Raw genomic sequence first — 8,005 nt, 5'->3', positions numbered from 1 at the left:
TTTTTTTTTTATTCTGGGATTTATTTACCTTCTATAATTGAAACTTTGTTGCCGTCACTGGAGCTGAGAGCCGGCTCCTGCTCGCTCCAGCTCTGAGGCCACGACCTGCTGAAAGCAGGTATCTGAGGTTTGTTTAGCTTCTATAATTTAAACTGTGTTGCTTTTGGAGCTCAGAGCCGGGCCTCGGCATGCGAGGAACCTTGGCTTCCTCCATCACTGGAGCAAGCAAGCCTCCTGTTCGCTTCAGCTGCATGGCTGCCGGCCGCCCTCTTGTTTGGGTTAATTTGCATATCATGCTGATTAGCCCATGGGAGGCGTAGTGAAGGTACAGTCAATTACCATGTTTTTCTATTATTATATAGGATATATATAGAATTTCTGGAGGATGAGGCCCAGAAATCAGGATTTTAAAAAGATTCCCAGGTGATTCTAATGTGCAGCCAAGGTGGAGAACCACTGACTTAGCCAAATGGGACCACAGGTTCGGACCATACTAGTAAGGTCAAGCTTACAAATATGGCCTTTAGCTATAATTTGCTGGGAGAGCTTTGTCCTACAAGCTGTGACTTGCATGTGGCTTTGCCACGGGAGGACCATGCCCTCTCATTAGTCCGAGGCTTGAACCTGTCCAAACGCTGTAGCCACTCTCCACAGTGGGTGTATTGTGGAGGTATAAAAAAATCCATTTAACCATAAAAAAGAGAGGAACACTCCCTTTATAAATAAAACTGCTAAATCCAATGTTTTTAAGACTGGCTTTTTCTTGATATAACCAAGAATTCTGCATTGTTCAACTATATATGAATTTGCTTATCTTCTGAAACTTAAACCAACCCCAATCTTGAGGTTCCAAAGGCACTATGAGTTCCACTGATAAAGAGAAAATACTGAATAACCAGCCCATAAAAAAAGAAAAGAAAAGAACTCATCTAAGTCTAGTCAAATTTGCCCAGTGTTCTTCAAATTCTAAAGCAAAATTAAGACTGAGACTCATTGTGGAAAGAATTAAACAAATAGCATATTGTTTTCTGTACAGTCCTTAGAATAATCCCATGTCAAATAGCAAAATGGTATGAATTTAGGCTCTTGCAGGATCTAAGGGTTCAAAACAAAATTGTGATCTCTCAAAATTTAATTGCTTTTTGTTCCTGGGCTTTGTCAATAATGTCAAGTAAGAGCTCATTTTAAAAATGTTAAATACTATTGAGAAAGTGCAGTATTTTTCTACGAATGGACAGAGGTTGTCATGGATATGATTTAACTTAAAAAATCAATTAAGTTTGATTTCTTTATTAAGCATGCTATCCTGATGATTTACTATCATTAATATGTTGAATTTAAAAATAAGTAACAAGTGACAATAGTATTCTCAACTTTTGAAATCTCAAATAATTAGACAAAATTTTATTTTATTATGGTCTATTTCACCCAGTTTCTGTCACAATGTTACATGCTGTCACAATGTTACTTGATTATTTTATTAGACAACACATTTTAAAAGGAATAGTACATCTGCACTTGCATGACCCTGACAGCAAATGCCTCCTTAAGTTCTGTGCCCTATATGCCTCATTTGCCTCATCCTAGCCCTGTCCTTGGGAGATGAGAGCAAGAATGAATCTGAACCCACAAACAGGAAATCAATCTTATAGGGACAAGCTGACTGATGTCAGTTCTTATTACATCTTACCAAGATTTTGTGTCTTGTATAAGTTAGGATCCTTCATTATAGAGCTGAGCACACATACCTGGACCATGAGTCATAGAAGCTGAAGGAAGATGCTGGTTTAGCTAAAGTACTTGCGGGACCAGCAGCAGTATCATAATAATAAGATGAGCATGTAGATAAGTGGAAATATATGTGATCTACAAAATGGCTGTGGCTTCATTTCTATCTTTCAAATATTGTGGACAAGAATCTCTTTTATGACCCATCCTACTGGGACACTAGGAAGAAAAGGATTTTGGGAAAATTCCGTTTGGGCTAGCCAAGGGGGCATATTCCAAAGGGATCCAAGTAAATTTTATTGCTACTTAATATATTAAAATATCTGCATTGATTAAATGTTTGCTTTCCTCTTATTTAAACATTTCTAACATTCTGTAAAAATACAGATTTAATAAAACTTAAGTTAATAGAAGTTATTTCTTGAAGTTAATATGAAAACATTCAGAGAGAAAATAAATTTGTGAATAAATATCAACATTTTTCAGTTGTTACTGTATTTTATGGGATAATTATGGGGATGGGAGACACATATTTAGGGATTTGAGAACTTTGACTATGGTTATTCTATTTTAATTTTCATACAATTATTATTTTTGCATTTTATTGCTTCTTCTTAAAACATTGTCAATATTTTTGCAATTGATATTTTCTGAAAATATAATAAATCAAATTATTTTTTAAAAATTTATCTGTAAAAATAGTGTCAATTTCAGCGATTAATATTAAACCATCTCTTTGACAACAAACAGAATTATGTTGTTTTCATGTTCTTATTAGTTAGGTAGGATTTATTTTTTAGACAACAATGATATAGAGTAATATAATAATAATGCTTACATATGTTAATTTGTATAACAGAAAGTATAAATTCATGAATATGATTTTATTTTTCTTATTTTTAAAATATGTTTTTATTAATTTGAGAGAGGGAGCGAGAGATAGAGAGAGATCTGTTGCCTCCTGCACACACCCCAACTGGGTATAGAACCCACAACTTGGGCGTGTGCCCTGACCAGGAATCGAACTGGCAACCTTTTGGTGGATGGAACAACACTCAACCAACTGATCCACACCGGCCAGGTCTGCATGAATTTTAGAGATATTTATTTTGTGGGTTCACTTACCTTCCCATGGTAACTTACATTTAATTTACATTGTGTTCTATGATTACATCCAAACTAGAGTCTATATATTCCTGAAAGTTAAATATTTTGTTGCACTAACAATATCAAGTAAAGTCAAACTCTGCTGTTAACACATGTTATTATGTGGGCAATCACTAAGCATAAAATGATTTCATAATGTTATGAGTTTCTATGGTGATAAAGAGCTTGTATTGATAGACAAAAATAGTTGAATAAGTAATGGAGTTTTTTGCATTATAAAATCTGTTCCCATTATCTGTACAACTTCTTAATCTCATACATTCTGCACGAATCTTCTCTCAAAGTATATAAAAACCTAAAATAGACTCTTTTGTGAAACTCCATAGGATCTGCAGCTGGGTAATTTGTTCATCTCCAGTAGTGCTGAAGTAGCCCACTGACACCTAAATGCACTCCTTGGCATACTGTGAGGCTGCTGACACATCAATTATAGATGCCTCTGTTAAACTTTCCTGGAATTATGTGTCCCAGGGAGCTAATTTATAGGCCTCAAGGATTTGATATAGGTGTCGATTAAGTTGAATTTGGATTTCCCATAATTGGCAAATATTAATTGAAATGTACTCTCATTTGTCATTCTAGATAATCAGTTCCAGTCTTTAACATGTTAATTCCACAATTTCCCCAATTATTTTCAATGTTTTACCAATAAACTCCATATGTAGCTGAATGTGGTATTGTCCAGTAATAATTTTTCTCTAATAGAAGAACACCATAACAGCTGGTGCATGTAATAATTTTACTGAAAAGGAGAGTGCAGCTATTATGGCATTGGAGTGCCATGTGCAATTCTGTATTATTCCCATCAAACCTCCTCCATGAGTTTCCTGGGGGACATTACTATGCACTAGGCCAGAGTCTAAAATCACAAATGCATAGTTTTCTGGTTATCTGGAATGGAGCACATGGCTGAAACTCAAAATTAAATAGAGCCTTTCTAGGGAATTGAAAACTTTCTTAGGAAAGTTTATTAGGAATAGAAAGGCTCTAATTAACTTTGAGTTTATGTTATATTAATATAATTATTATACCATTATATTATGTTATTATACAAACACATAATATACTAACATAAATATATAAACCCTGCTCCATTGGAATATTTAGTAATATTTTTCACTCCTTTGGGGAAAATATTAAAATTTCATGAGACATTTTTGGGGGATAAATATTAAAAATGATCACTGTCTCCTGAGGGCTTACATGGGAGAAAATAAAGTTAAACTTAAGATTCAGTTACTCCAAATCTTATAAGAACCATGTGATATTGGCACTATTAGTTCTCTTGTTTTACAGAGGAGAGTCAAACAAAAGGTGAATAACTTTGGATTTGGGCCTTTATTAACTTCTGTCCATTCCTTTCAAGAAAGAACAAAGTGTCAATCTTAAGTGTTATTTACTAAGGAATTTCTATCAAGCTCTCTGAGCAATGCTGACTCACCAAAAAGTTACTAGAAAACTTAGTAGTCAAACAAAGTAATTTTTAGACCAATGCAGGTATGAAGAACACTGCCTTGATATAATCTTAGTGAATCTCAGAATGGGGATGAAGGGGAAAATATTTATAGAATTTTTAGGGCCTGGATCCAACTGGTTTAGAACAAGTCTTCAATGCGAGAAGCTAGTTGGGAGTAGAAAGGTTTTGGGCATAAAAGTTTAGGAGTGTAGGCACAGACAGAAGACTATCTTAATAAGCAAACTTGTCTAATAATCAAACTTTTTTCCTAGGTAAGAATATTTTTTCTTTTTAGGAGAGCTAATTGTCCACATGATACAATTATTTTACCCTATATTGGTTTATAGGATTTCACTGAAACAAACACATTTTATTTACTAGTTTCTGGCCTCAAATTCTGGAGCAAGAATTTCTAGGAACAAAGTCAAAATAAGATAAAATCTTAATAGGGTTAGAGTTCAGTTCTGAGTTAAAATTGCTAGACTTTGTTAATGCAGGTGATTTTAATTTTTAATACCATTCTCAGAAATAAAATTTTTTCAACATATCATATAAACAATTTATGCTTATAAATTGTAGTAAAATATGTGCCAACTTTCTCTCAGGTGCTTAAATTCAGAGAGGGAACAGATCATTGATTTTGTGTCAAATGAAATATCCTACTTCATTAGCCCTCATCACTGTTACTAATCCCTGCTGTGGATAATTATTCAATGTAGAAATAACTCCCATTATCAATCTATAACTATTATGTCCAATACAATAGTCACTAGTGACATATAACTATTTACATCTGAATGTTGGGTAGTTGAAATTTAAAAGCCAATCTCTCAGTCATGATAATCACATTTCAAGTGCTTAATAGTCACCTGTAACTAGTGACTATCATATTAGACAACCTAGAGTTACAGAACATTTCTGTCATCAAAAAAAAAAGTTCTAATCTAAGATAATTCTTCATGTTCTGAGGGTTGATTTGAAATATATTCACCTTACAATGCATGGATGCCATTTCTGGGCCTTTAAAACAACAGTTTTATTTACATACAGTATCAGTGCAATCAAATTGTCATAAAGTGGCATTCACAATAATTATTTTTATTTTTATGTGATTGATAGTGTTGTGCATTCAATTTTGTATTAAACTCCCATTGGACTGTCAATTTTCATTTGATTACTTTTTTTTATAAAAAGCTATTAGGGGTAGTGGGAAATAAATACTTTTTCTCTTAATGGTTCCTTGAATGTTCATTAGCTATTTATAGGTACAGTAAAAATAATACCACCTAGTTTTCCTGGGAAATGTAAAAATACATAAGAAGAATCCCATTATGTGCTATAAAATTTTAATATATATTAAAATGAAACATCTATTATTGCATAGCTTTAATAGATTCCCTGGTAGGAAAACAAAGAAAAAAATTTATAAATGAGAGCAAGATTTATAAGTAGGTGATTCTATTTGATACATTTCTGAATCAAGCATCTGAATAATTAATTAGAAATAGAAGGGAGCGATTGAACTATTTGATCCTTTACTATGAAATTGTCCATTATTGATATTTAACTAAGCTTGAGCATTTAAAAGTCCCCATGTAATGTGTACCCAACACTGACAGACCATCTGATGAAGGCAGTAAAGGCAATTTTGGTCTGAGTCTGGGCCAATACATCATCACACCTTCCTTTTCTAATATAAATGCTTTGAAAAAGTAACCAGACCTGGGTCAGGTAGGATAAATTAAGAAACAGATGCAATCAATCATCAATCATCTCATACACACAGGTGTACTTTCCTTACCTAGTTCCTAACTCGTTCTTTTGGGTAATCTCACCTAGTTAGGGTCTTACATTTTGAATAACATCTTCACAAATCAAGTCTTTGAGCATTTAGTGATAATATTTTCCTTAGTCTTTAATAACGCCACAATTTTACTTTAGTGCAGTTTTTTTTTTATGATCTCTATAGAAACCCCTAACTCCTACCATCTAAGTTGATGAAAACACCTTCCCTTGATCTCATACAGTAAGCACCAAAATGATATATGTTCCAAGATTATGTAGATCATTTATCTTGTTATTTTAAGGGAAATCCTGCAACCCCTATTTAAAAACAACAAAACAAACAAATAAAAACAATGCTGTGCTAGCAAATTATCTGGCTTTGCAGAGGGGCACCACCTCGGTCTCGAGTTGCACTTGCGCAATGCAGGCCGCTCCCCGCCCCCTGGCCTGGTTAAAGGCTGCAGGCAGCTGCAGAGGGTTTGGCTTTGCGTCCTCTGTCCGCTCTCAGCCTGGGGGCCGCTCCGCAGGAGCCTGTCCTGTCTCGGGCGGCATGTTCGGCTGGTCAGCAAGGATGCCCGCTAAAGAAGGAGCCCGGCTCCAGATGGTGGCCGAGGGACTGCGGCAGCTTTCAGCTCGGAGGCCGCGGCCCCGGGAGATGCACTCAAGGTGCCGGAGGATATAGACTTCGACCTTAAGCCCAAGCTGCTCCTCGTTGCCTAGCACAGCAGGGCAAGACCACCTTCATCCGGACCTGGTCCATCGGGGCTTCCCAGGAAGGCACACTGGGCCGGGCAGGCCGCTGGCTCCTTCCTGGCCATCACGAAGGGCCTCGCGGTGGAGTGGCGTCTGGTTCTGTACTTGCGCTCCTCCTGGGCCCACGGCACCCCTCCTGCAAGCTCAGCCCCTTAGGCAATGGATTCCTCAAGGAGTGCATGTGTGCCGGCTGCCCAACGCGGCCCTGGACAGCGTATGCATCATCCACAGCCCCGGTGCCATCTGGAGAGCATCGCACATCGGCAGAGGCACGACTTTGCAGAGGTTCTGGAGTGGTTCGCCCTCTCAGCACGTGAACCGTATGATTCTGCTCGTGGACGGTAATTGGCTTCTTGTGGTCCCACCTGCTCCTCATCTCCGACAGCCACAAGCTCTAGAGTCTAGAGACCAAGAGGCAGGACCTCTTCAAAGACGTCCAGGCTGTGCCCCCCAAACGCTGTCCTCAGTACGCACAGTGACCTGAGCCAGCGGACACAGCTGGCCAACGTCCCCGCCTGTGTCATCAGCTCCTCAGGAAAGAGCTGCCGGTGTCTTCGGTAAAGAAAACAAAAAGAATTGGTGAACAATCCGGGAGAGACCAGAGCTTGCGTGGGAGCATCAGATTTCTCTCTCTGGGACTCCCCAAGCCTCTGTAAGATGCAGGAACTCCTACAGACCCAGGATTGTAGCGATTTCTAGGCCTTGAAGCCCAAGCTCCTAGACACGTGAACGACGTGCAGGGCTAATGGTGGTGGCGCACTAAGAGGAGTCCCGATGCCCTTCCAGACTGAAGGATGGTGCCTTCATGGGACCATGATCAGGCTCTTTGGGCACGATAGCCGCCAGGGGGGGGCTGGCCAGGGCATTGATGACGTTGGGTGGGTGAAGGGCAAGGGCAAGCCCACCTAAACCACATCTGTTGCCTGCTGTTATGTGTCAACAAGAAGATACTAAGTGCCAATGCCAAGGAGATGGTGATGTCCAAGCTGCCCACTATGGTAGCGGCAGGGATGGTCTGGAAGTTTGTCCATGTAGACCAGGACAGTCTGCTGGACCATGAGAAATCTGCCCTGGGCAACCACTTTATCAGTCAGCTGGAGGGCCACGAGCTGCCTC

The sequence above is a fragment of the Myotis brandtii genome, unplaced genomic scaffold (genome assembly GCF_000412655.1).
Source record: "Myotis brandtii unplaced genomic scaffold, ASM41265v1 scaffold440, whole genome shotgun sequence".
NCBI classification, from domain to species: domain Eukaryota; kingdom Metazoa; phylum Chordata; class Mammalia; order Chiroptera; family Vespertilionidae; genus Myotis; species Myotis brandtii.
Note: the sequence above shows the minus strand (reverse complement) of the source record.